Source organism: Pongo abelii, chromosome 18 (genome assembly GCF_028885655.2).
Source record: "Pongo abelii isolate AG06213 chromosome 18, NHGRI_mPonAbe1-v2.0_pri, whole genome shotgun sequence".
In the NCBI taxonomy this organism is placed as follows: Eukaryota; Metazoa; Chordata; class Mammalia; order Primates; family Hominidae; genus Pongo; species Pongo abelii.
Window position 1 is genome coordinate 35596699 of NC_072003.2, and position 12541 is coordinate 35609239.

Genomic DNA, 12541 nt, shown 5'->3' on the forward strand with positions numbered 1-12541 from the left:
ATATTCACAAATTCCTATCCATAAATGCGGGTAAAGAGTGAAAGATAAGCTGGCCTAATAAAAATTGGCCAAAAGCTTCTGTTTCATGCTGGTAGGTCTACTGAATGCATCTTTTTTTCTTTATTATGAGAAAATTAAGTCCCTACTGAGGCTGGGTGCAATGGCTCACATCTACAATCCTAGCACTTTAGGAGGCTGAGGCAGGAGGATCACTTGAGGCCACAAGTTCGATTCCAGCTGGTCAACACGGCAAGACCCTGTCTCTAATAAAAATACAAAAATTAGCTGGGTGTGGTGGTGCACACCTGTAATCCCAACTACTTAGGAGGCTGACACACAAGAATCGCTTGAACCCAGGAGGTGGAGGTTGCAGTGAGCCAAGACTGAGCCACTGCACTCCAGCCTGGGCGAGAGAATGAGACCCTATCTCAAAACAAACAAACAAACAAAATTAAGTTACTGAAGTTGTTCCTTGACATAAACCTGACTGTCCAACTTTCAGGTACATGAGCTTGAGGTATTTTCTTCAAAACTACACCATGAAGACTCAAGCCATGATTCTGGCTTGAGGAAGAAAAAAGCTCATAAAAAGTTGCCCACAACTCATGATATTTTTCAATTACATGCCTTTAGAGAGAAATGACTGCAATGCTAGGCCCTCTCCTTAGGTTTTAAAGCTAACCTGAATTAGAACTTAGGAAAGAGTTTCCGCATACATTCACACTGCTTTAATCTTGCATTTTTAAGTGCTTTTTATGTGATCCCTCAGTTAGTATGTGATCCACCAACGTCACCATTAGGAACACTTAGCACAGGATAAGTAACAAATAGAGAGTTGCTGAAAATGGGATTTTATTATACCACTGTCTGTTTTCGTATGTTTGAAATGTTTTATAATATAAAACAAACACACACACACTCTCAGAGTGAGGAAAAAGGAAAAAAAGTACCTAAATACTTAAAAGTAAACTCACCACTTTAGAATTCTCTTTGTATTGAAAAGCCAGCTGGTAAGCTGCAAATACCGAAGGCGGCAGTGTGAATCGAATCCACAGATTTCCACCAGCTCCAAAATGTTTTCATGCTGTGTTCAAAATCTGACCCAAAAGCAGTAAAGAAAAAAAAAATTTCCAAACTATGATTAATCATTTGTGAAATAAATGTGGGCTTTAATCATCATTGCTAACATTTTGTGAATATATACAATGTACCATATTTTCGGGTAGGCAATTTACGTATTTCTTATCTCCTCAAGTTGTCACAACAACCCAGAAACAGATAGAATCCCATTTCACAAACGGGGAAGCCTGAGTTTCAGAGATATTGTATAACCTTCCTAAGGTAGCGAGTTAGAAGCAAATATATATTTAAATATATTTTCATACACACATGTGCAAAGTATGTTGCATTGATAAAGAATGTAGGCTCTGGCCAGGTGTGGTGACTCACATCTGTAATCCCAGCACTTTGGGAGGCCGAAGGTGGACAGATCAGTTGAGGTCAGCAGTTTCAGACCAGCCTGGCCAACATAGGGAAACCCTGTCTCTACTAAAAATACAAAAATTAGCTGTGCGTGGTGGTGCACACCTCTAATCTCAGCTACTCAGGAGCCTGAGGCAGGAGAATTTCTTGAACCCAGGAGATGGAGGCTGCAGTAAGCTGGGATCATGCCACTGCACTCCAGCCTGGGTGACAGAGCAAGATTCCATCTGAAAAAAAAAGAAAAAAAGAAAAAGGAAAAGAAAAGAAAGGAAAGGAAAAGAAAAGAAAGAAAAAGAAAAGAAAAGAAGGCTGTGAAGATAGACTCACAGACTCACATTTAAAAGTAGATGCTAATACTTACTACATGTGTGGCCTTGGGCAAATTATTTACCTTCTCTTAGCCAGAAGTTTCTGTAAACTCCTTGGGTTGTTGAGAAGATCAAGTGACACATGTGAAGTCTCACCACTACTTAGCACAAGGCATACAACTATATGCATATTACTAGTACATCATACCTCCTCATTCAAAAAAATATTAAGACCGTTTAAATCAAAGAAAATGCTAATAAACTTTAAAAGAGCCACTTGTGAAATATTCCATGAATTCTGTGTTTTTCTTGGATGTTTTTCTAAAATGGCACAATGTATAGCAAATTCAGAAAACTTACAAGAAAAACACAGAGTTCATAAAAAATTTTTAATACGTGTGACACAATGACATCCAGGTTTTGTGAAATTCTCTCAGGTTTTGTGAAATTCTCTGATGTGGTAGATGAATAAGAGAATGCATTTCCCCTAGGGGCAGTCAGAGCTAATGACCCTATCAGTAAACATCTCTATACATGGGAATAACCAATCAGCTGCATGCAGAAGGCTTACTTTCTTTTCTTTCTTTCTTTCTTTTTTTTTTTTTTTTTTTGAGACAGAGTTTCACTCTTGTTGCCCAGGCTGGAGTGCAATGGTGTGATATCCACTCACTGCAACCTCCACCTCCCAGGTTCAAGTGATTCTCCTGCCTCAGTCTCCTGAGAAGCTGGGATTAAAGGCGCCCACTACCATGCCTGGCTAATTTTTTGCATTTTTAGTAGAGATGGGGTTTCACCATGTTGGCCACGCTGGTCTCAAACTCCTGATCTCCGGTGATCCACCCACCTTGGCCTCCCAAAGTGCTGGGATTATAGGCGTGAGCCACCACACCTGCCCAAAATGCATACTTTGTAACTACTACATTTGGTATGCAATAGAAAATGAAAACACACAGACACACACAATCTCACACAGAAACATAAGGGAATCATTTAAAATAATCAGACAGTCACTCTGTACAGATCACATAGCTCACAGAGTACAATACCACAGTCCTGGAATGTTTGTCACTAAGCCAAGACAAAGACCATCACACTACCAACAGAAGTCAGCCTCTTATTTCATACTGATTATGAAGAAGCACAGGAATGTCAACTACAATGAAGAAGGTCAACAGAAGGAGATGAGACAGGACATTCTCAAGCAAATGTCTTTTTCATCATAGCAGCCTAACAGCTTAATGCATCCAAGAATAGTTAAACTACTTTGCCCAAACAATAATTAAGCAGCCAACCGTGCTAACCCTTCACTAAAATAAATTATCTAGTGTCAGTCACTGATACCCCTACTCAGGCAACACGTTTTATCCATTTCACAAAGATTCCTGTGGACTAATAATAAAGAGAGAACCTCATGTGATTGTTCTTTATCAGAAAAAAAAAGTTAAGAAAAAGGCAAAATGAATTTTTTAAATCTTTCATCAAAAAACAAAAACTTGCATTTTCAATGTGACAAATGTAACTTATACTTGCAAATTTGGAAAAGTAAAATTAAACATAAGAATTGTATTTCGTGTAAAGTTTATTATAAGCAATACACAGTTCAGAAAAAAAATGAACATGGAATAATTATGGGCACTCAAGTAAAAGAAGATCGACTTTTTTGTAATTTCAGATAGCCTTCAAAAGAAATCAGAGCAACTGAATTGTTACTGACATGCTTCAGAAGTTTACAAACAATTATGTGTTTACATATAAAGTAAGAGCCCATGGATGTCATGAATCTTTTTTTTTTTTTTTTTTTTTTTTTTTTTGAGATGGAGTCTCGCTCTGTTGCCCAGGCTGGAGTGCAGTGGCACAATCTCGGCTCACTGCAACCTCCACCTCCCGGGTTCAAGTGAATCTTTAATTCAGTTGCCCTTCAAAACCATCTAAGATCAGAAGGTGAATTAAACCATTTTAAGCACTTCAACATGTGATTTCACTAGGAGCTGATACAGGGTTATAGTAAGAGTAAACTCATACCAAGTACTGCTGGTCAGGGTCCTCAGAGCGCAGCAGATGAATGAAGGGCCCACATGGCTCTGCTCATCAGCAAAGTCTCCTGGATCAGGGTCTTCTACAGGTTGATCTGGCTTATCTTGAATCAACGTGGATACCAAATTCATTATGGAATCCACCTGTATCATGTGAGGCACAAGAAACCCAATGACGTGAAACCATTGGCATATAAAGCCACTGTCAAAAGCGTTTCCAGTTATAAAATTACAATACAGTATCAACAAGATATTCCTTTTTTTTTGGTTAGAAAGTCGATACACATGTACGTCATACACACACAAACAGAAAAAAGTCTGGAAAGATATGCAAAAAATGTTAATTAACAGTGGTTATTATCTATCTGGTGGAATTATAAATGTTTTATAATTCTTTATACATCTCCAATTTTCTAATTTATATAATGAATGAGTTACTTGTAAATTTTCTTTAGTATTGAATTACCCTCCCCTCCCATCTCAGGTATCTAAGTCCAAAGTCTAAAATTGTGACACTGTTTCCCTAAAATAGCATGTAGGTATTCTCTTACCTGGTCTTGAGAGACAATTTCTGTGTTATAATTCAGAACATTACTAAGCACATAACAACTCATGCACTTTCTGGACTCATAGTCAAAGTACTCAAAGAGTAGGTGAAAATGTTTTAATTTCAAGACTGTTAAAATATTTTTGTAAGTGTCAACTGATATTTTCAAAAGTCTGGTCAGTTCCTTTGAAACTGCACTACTGGTAGCAATACTACAAAAAGAAAAACAGAAGTCTTAATGAAGAAAATTAACTTTCCATATACACAAATAGCACTTATTTCATAAGAATTTGAAATTTTTCATTACATATTAGAGTAAATGGGTCAAGTGAATCATACCACCAGAAGACTAAAACGACCTCCTTTCTTTCTTTCTTTCTTTTTTTTTTTTTTTTTGAGACAGAATCTCGCTCTGTCGCCCAGGCTGAGTGCAATGGCGCATCTCCGCTCACTGCAAGCTACGTCTTCCGGGTTCACGCCATTCTCCTGCCTCAGCCTCCCACGTAGCTGGGACTACAGGCGCCCGCCACCACGTCCAGCTAATTTTTTGTATTTTTTTAGTAGACACGGGGTTTCACCGTGTTACCCAGGATGTTCTCGATCTCCTGACCTCATGATCCACCCTCCTCGGCCTCTTAAAGTGCTGGGATTACAGGCATGAGCCACCGTGCCTGGCCAACAACCTCCTTTCAAGAGAATAAAAATGCTTATCTAAACACAAACATATATTCATCTATTATTTTTCTGTTGATCCAAAACTAGACACAGTTTCCAACTCATGAACAGATGGTATAGCTGGAGTTAAGATGACTGTCTAGAATTTGATGACATTTCTTAAGGGAAGTATTTTAAGCGGTAGTTTGGTTCCGAGGGGGCAGCCGACAAGTATTGTATATTCACGATGAAAACAAGTAGGGAAAAGATCCATGCAAAATCAGTAATTCGACACAATAGAAAAATATATAAACTGTTCTTTCTGCGTCAGATGTTGGTGATTAAGGAAAAGCAGGCTGACTGACTTTTAGGTAGTCATTAGTAAAAGCATTCTGTAGATATTGAGGCATATTGGGACATTTATTACAACCTCTTTAGAGATTGTTATTTCTAATTATTTTATCTATTTTTACTTTAAAATTCACTTGGGTGGCAATACATAGAAACGTCATTTAGTTTTTTAATTTAAATTTTTTAATTTTTAATTTTATTTTTTATTAGAGATGGGGTCTTGCTATGTTGCCCAGGCTGTTCTCAAACTGCTGGGCTCAAGTGATTCTCCCAACTCAGCCTCCTGAATAGCTGGGATTACAGGTGCAAGCCACCACACCTGGCACATCATTTAATTTTCTCTCACACTTATTCTATATCTGGACTTGTTTTCGGTTCACACACACACGAAACCAAAAATGAACAAAAGAAAAAGGGTAATGCAAAGGGGGGAAAAAAGAAGAAATTTTCTTGATGCGCGTAAACCACTGGAAGGGAGATAGAAAGGAGGAAGATTACATGAGGTAAAATTCTGAAGAATATGGGCGGGGGAGGCGGGCCTGGCTTAACCCAAATCCGGAGCAATGGGGAATGGGGCAGGAAGGGAACTGCTGGGGAAGGTGACAGGATCAGAACTGCCCACAGTGGCCACTAGAGGACGCCATAGGTCTGGGACAGAACAGCTGAGGCGGCTTCAAGTTGGAAACAGTACTGTTGATACGTTCTTTGAAGGTATCCAAATCAAAGCTCAAAATAGAAACGATATTTAAACCAATTTAATTCTGCACCTTAAATATACATACGCCTCTCATTTGTCACCATGTACTCATTCGCAGGAAAACACCTCTTATGGAAATAAATACTGTCTGACAAAGTTTCCTTACCAGTTTAAGAACAAGCAACTCATACAAACAAACTCATTTCATACTCAATACAGCAAGCTTGTCCAACCTGCAGCCCAGGATGGCTTTGAATGCGGCCCAACACAAATCTGTAAACTTTCTTAAAAGATTATAAGTTTTTTGCGATTTTTTAAAGCTCACCAGCTATTGTTAGTGTTAGTGCATTTTATGTGTGGCCCAAGAAAATGCTTCTTCCAATGTGGCCCGGGGAAGCCAAAAGATTGGATGCCCCTGATACACAGAAAGGGATCTAAATTGGAGAGACTGGTCCCTGAAGACTGCCTGTGGTCCATAGGTACCACAATTTCATTAATATACACAACCAAGTAATTGGTCACCACTTTCTGCCCCTAGTAGTGCTAACCATGACAATCTTAATGCATGATTAAAACAAGACAAATGCCAGCAGTTCAAAAAACAATTGAGAAAGAAAAGCAAATCTAGGACAAAAATGTCTTTATGAGGATTTTTACAAAAATGTAACTTACTGCTCAAGGTTGAGCTTATTGAATATCTCTGCTGTTGTTTCTAGAAGTTTATCAACATAGTCCACATGATCAGGGTAACATTTCATGGCGAGATTAATGAGAGAGACTTGTAAAGATACAACAACAACAGACATACACCCAAAAAAAAGCTGCTCTAATGAAAGGACTAAGCAACTTAGAAAGAAAGACAGAAAACTTTTAGATAATAAGAACTCTATTCCAGGTAAACACCACAGAATAAAACAGCAGCCCAAATCTCACCCATGCCAGCAAAGGTCAAGAGAAAAACCTAAACTTTCGCTCCCTCAGATTAACACCAACTCTTTATTAGCAAAGAAAATACACTTTTTTACATCAAAAAACAGTAGCACTTGGTATACAAATAAAAGATGAAAATATCTGAATCTTGCCATATTAGGCCAGTAAGAAAATTGCAATGTTTAACAAAAACTCGGTTTTCAATGGCCCATTAGTAACAGAATAATTAAACAACCATAAAAATTAAGCCTATATACATATTGGAAATACATTTCAATTTACACATAACATTAAACAAACTTGGATGAAAAAAATTACTTATTGGCTAAAAAACTCTGCTACCTATTAAAATTATGTATTATTGCTTAAAGAGTACCTGCAGAATTCTCACTTTCATAATTCTTTGCAGAAGAAGTGGAAATCCATAGTCCAGAGACCCTTTTTAAAAATGAGCCAGTGATAACCACAATCTATTTATAACTCATATAAGATTTCACTCATTTTATAAATTTTCCCGAGCATTATAATTAGGCGGCATCATGCTTTCCATATTACTTACATCTACAGAATTTTTCCAGCAAAAGTTTTCATAGGACTTTTAAAGTAGTTCTTAAAATTTAGAACTGCATGTATTTTCCAAACTACCAGGATTTCAATCCAGTGTGTATTTTTATATTTATGAGGTCAGTCCATGGTGTATGCCTTGTGTCCTTGAATTAATATGTGAGAAATGAAGAGAGTCCTGTATTTGGCACATTCACAAAGTTATTCTCCAGAACAGGTAATTTTATGCCACCAAATACAAATGGAAAAAACTAAAGGCCTTACCACATTTTGTACATTTATAAAGCTTTCCTTCAGTGTGAGTACTTTCAAATTTTCAAAAAGAATGAAAAATGCCAGGAGGCTTTATTACATTTCTTACAGTCTTAGGGTTTTCCCCTAGTTTGGTTCATTTCTTGTCATAGAAGAAAACTGGGAAAATCAAATACTTTGCCACATTACTCACATTTATAGAGTTTCTCTCCAGTAAGTGATCTTTCATGTTTTTGACAGAAACTGTAATGACTAAAACCTTTATCACATTTTTTTACATTCATAAGACTTTTGTCCAGTTTGAGTTTTTTAATGTCTTTGAAGAAAATAAGAACATCTGAAGCCTTTACTGCAATCCTTACATACTTATGTTTTCTGTGCAGTATGAATTTATTTACGTTTATGAAGAGAACTGGAAATAGTGAATGCTTTCTCACATTTCTTACATGCATAGAGTTTCTCACCAGCATGAGTTATTTCATGATAAAGAAAGTTACTAGAATAACTGCAGGCTTTCCCACCTTCTTTACATTTATAGGATTTCTCTCCGGTATGAGTTATTTCATGGTCACGAAGGTGGCAGAACTGACTGAAGGCTTTACCACACTCCTTACATTCACAGGGTTTCTCGCCAGTGTGAGTTCTTTCATGTATGTGACAGGACGTGGAAAAACTGGAGGTTTCATTACATTGTTTACATTTCTAGGGTTTTTCTCCAGTGTGCCTTCCTTGATGTATTTGAAATGAACTGGGGAAATCAGAGACATTTCCACAAACTGTAAAACTATATTGTTCATTTCCAGTGTGCATTCCTATGTCTCTTCAAACTCTTGTGAGAGAAATGAAGGTTTTCGACACTGTTTACATTCATATGGTTTTTCTCCATATTCCTGACACTCATATGTTCCAGAGTGAGACATGATGTGCCTATGAAGTGGGGAATGGCATTTGAAGAATTTTCCACACACTGCATTCACATGTTTTTACTCCAATGACAACTGTCTTGCTCAGATGAAGATTTCGAATCTGGTTAAAGGTTTCTCCACATTGCCTTCCTGCCTTACTTTCATTCAGTGTCTCTACCATATAACTTCTGCAAAAAATGACAAGCTCATCATTAACAGTTGGTTTACTATAATTTTATTAACAGGTTTTGAACTTACCTTGGTTGCTATGGCTATTACGAAAAGTAGAGGTTTTGTACCTTGACAAAAGTAGAGGTTTTGTGTTTAAAAGTGAATGGATTGATTACCCATCCACATAGCTCCTTCTCCCGTAGCAATGATCAAAACATATTTGCAGTTTCTTAGTACTTGTTATAGGTTGGAAATTTGTCTCCTCCAAATCTCATGTTGAAATTTGATCTCCAGTGTTGGAGGTAAAACCTGGTGGGAGGTGCTTGGCTCGTGGTGGTAGATCCCTAATTAATGGTGCCCTTGCAGTAATGAATGACTTCTCACTCTATTCATTGCTGTTAAATGTGATTGCTAAAATGTCTGACATCTTCTTTTCCTCTCTCTTGCTTCTTCTCTCACCATGTGACGTGTCAGCTCTCCTTTCCTTTCCACCATGATTGGAAATTTCCTGAGGCTCTCACCAGAAGCAGATGCTAGTGCCACGATTTTTGTACAGCCTGCAGAACTATAAGTCAAATAAACCTCTTTTTGTTAGAAATTACCGAGCCTCAGGTATTCCTTTATAGCAATGCAAATGAAATAACAAAGCACTGTTTCCAAGTAAACTATTTTGCAAACAGTGAATATCTACATTACATTAGAGTATATAGGTTTGGTTAAAAACTTTCTAAATATAAATAAATTTGAAGTCATGCTCATTTAATTTGTTTGCTTGTTTTAGAAATATTATGACATGCTAAGACTGCCCCAAAGAATATTACCTCCTCTTAAGTGGAAATTATCTTAGATTTCTCCAAGATTTTCTGTACTAGTCTTCAATGCTCTGATTTTCCTATTTGTTTCCTAAAATGTAGACCCCAAAAACGGTACAAATTATTAGACATTATTTTTAAAAATTAGATTATAAGTGCTATGATGTAGATTTAGTTTTTACTCAACAAAATGTATGTTGAAATTTGATCAACAATATGGCAATGTTGGGAGGTGTTTGGGTTATGGGCACAGATCCCTCATTAATAGATTAATAGCCACCATTGGGAGTACATAATTTACTGCTCCTGCAAGACTGTATTAGTTACCAGAGAGTTGGTTATAAAAAAAAACAAGTTTGGCTCCCTAGACTCATTCTCACTCTCTCACTATGTGATTTCTTTGCATGTGCCCACTTCCCATCTCCTTTCTCTCATGACCTGAAGTAGCATCAGGCCCTTACCAGCTGAATCTACCCAATCTTGGACTTTCCAACCATGAGCTAATACAACATTCTACTCTTTGTAAGTTACCGAGTGCCATGTATTTTGTTATAGAAACAGAAAACAGAATTAAACACAAGTTTCATCTTACACTGTGGCCATGCCAGATTATTCACCAAAATATTACCTTTCCGCATTCTAAATCATGGAACAACATTGAAAACCATGAAACACTTATCCTCTAATTGACAAAGTAAAGAAATCTTGTTATTTTTACCTATGGAAGTCAGGTTCCTGAAGATTTCCTGCATCACACCTCTACAGAGCACCTTCTGGGAAGAAGGACGCAAATTCTACTTCTCCTAAGTGAAGTTGACAGCCACATCCTCAGATGCAACTTAGTCCTAAAACATCCCACGTTTATGTAGACAATTGGTGAGAATGATTGCACTGAAAATCTATAGTCAGTTCACAAGACATTCACCTGATTCTGTGCTGCCCAAACATTTATTCCAGGATTTAGTAGACAGAACTGTTATTCTCTGTCCACAAATACTTCCTCCCACACAGCAGTCCTGATGCTAAAATTGAACTATCCAGCAGGCAAAGGCAGAGTAGCCTTTTGGTTGTTGGGCCCAGGGAGTAAGATGTGCTACTAGGTCACTTCTACTTTCTCCTTGTTCAGTGTATTGCTAGTACCTGTCATAACAATGTCCTACTACATGATGTGCATATAAAAGTTAATTTTAGCCATCCTAAGACAAATTATCCTTAGAAAGGCCTGCTCATAATGTTTCACCTTTGCTGGTATCAAAGAACTTAGATTTGGGGAGGGATCCCAACAACCTATGTGATAGGAGTAGCTCAGTGTGGCTAAAAAGTTTATCTAAATAATATGGCATTGCTGAACTCCTGTATTGCTTCTGAAAGTCTATTATTTTAATTCATTATCACAGCACTGCCTAGGGGATCATCCTCCAAAAAATACCCTGAGCCCTGAGTATTCATTAATGAACTTCCCTCGTAGACAATATTTCACAAGTATATTGTCACAACTTGTTCATTGGGAAAGTGTGTCCCTCCCCTGTGGTTACATGAAGAGAAAACATTTGATAGCTTGTAAAATGTATACTCCAGAACAAATTTAATTGAGAAATAAATAAGACTAAAAATATTTAAGAATTACAACAGAAAAAGTTTAGAAATTCTATTAGCAACTGTCAAAGCAGAATGAGTAAGTGGAAACGTAGCACATGTTCTTAAAAATAACCCATATCCCCTGGATGTCACCTCTTACAAATGAAGTCCTAAAATTCAGAAATCCCCAAAACGGGCTTTTTAGTAGTTAACAAAAACTACTTTTCAAAATGTATAAAAATAATAAATGTCTAATACAATTTCAAAGTCTTCTGAACAAAAATGTAATAGCTTGCCAAATATCCATAAAGTATTCTCAAATATAATATGTAAAACAGTGTAGTATTAGCAGAGATGTAAACAAATAGGCCATGAGAAAGAAAAAAAAAATCTTTAATGAGCTGGAGTTTATATGAAAAGTTGACTAATGACAGAGGAAACACTATAAAATAGTGTAGAAAATCTCAAGCACTTTAAAATGTGAATCAAATTTAATTGGTATTTAATCGGTAAAATGCATTCATTCCTCTCTATTCTATGGATAATAATCAATTGATTGTATATTCAAATGTGCAAAATACAACTGGCAAACTTGCAGAAGACAAAGAATAGGCAGTTTTTGATGTAAGGAAAAGAGACAACAAGAAACCAACGAGTTCAAATATATTAAAATTAGAGAATTAAAAGACAAAAAACTGACACACAAATCTGCAATACATACAATATTAAAAAAATTAATGTGCACAGTAAAAATAAATGAATAAATAATTTACCATATATGAAAGAGGATTCATCTCCTTGGCAATAGAATACTCAAATAAAATATAATATAGATAATATTTAACATTTATTACAAAGGGAAAGATTAGTCAGCTAGAGAATTCTAAGTGTTGATGACCACACCTAACAAATAATTATGCATGAATAAAGGAAGAGCCTGTGGATACCCTCTATTGCTATTTATTGTGATTTGGAATTTACCACAATCTGCAGTCTAGTAATTTTTCTATACTGTCCAGAAAATTGATTGTGCATTTACATTAGGAGACTGAAGAAAATGATAGGAGTAATATTTCTTTCCAAGAGCAAACAGTTGACTTGAAAAAGCCCACTGAAGTGGACAAGTGGATAGCACATAGCCTTAGACACTAGTGTGTGTAAAACAAATTGAGGCAAGGAAACCACTGATAAACATTTTCATTTTAATCCATTAATATTCATAGCATAAATAATACATGTTTAAGGTGGTGAATTTGA

General features: G+C 36.6%; 1 long non-coding RNA gene across 1 annotated transcript; it reads right to left on the reverse strand.

Annotated features, from left to right (window-relative positions):
* Positions 1-842: 842 nt before the first annotated feature.
* LOC134760388 (uncharacterized) lies at positions 843-4474 on the reverse strand. The gene is made up of 3 exons (XR_010137754.1): positions 4375-4474; positions 3813-3967; positions 843-1097 (listed from the first exon to the last, which is right to left on the reverse strand). It is a non-coding gene; the product is annotated as an uncharacterized LOC134760388 (long non-coding RNA).
* Between the last annotated feature and the right edge of the window lie 8067 nt (positions 4475-12541).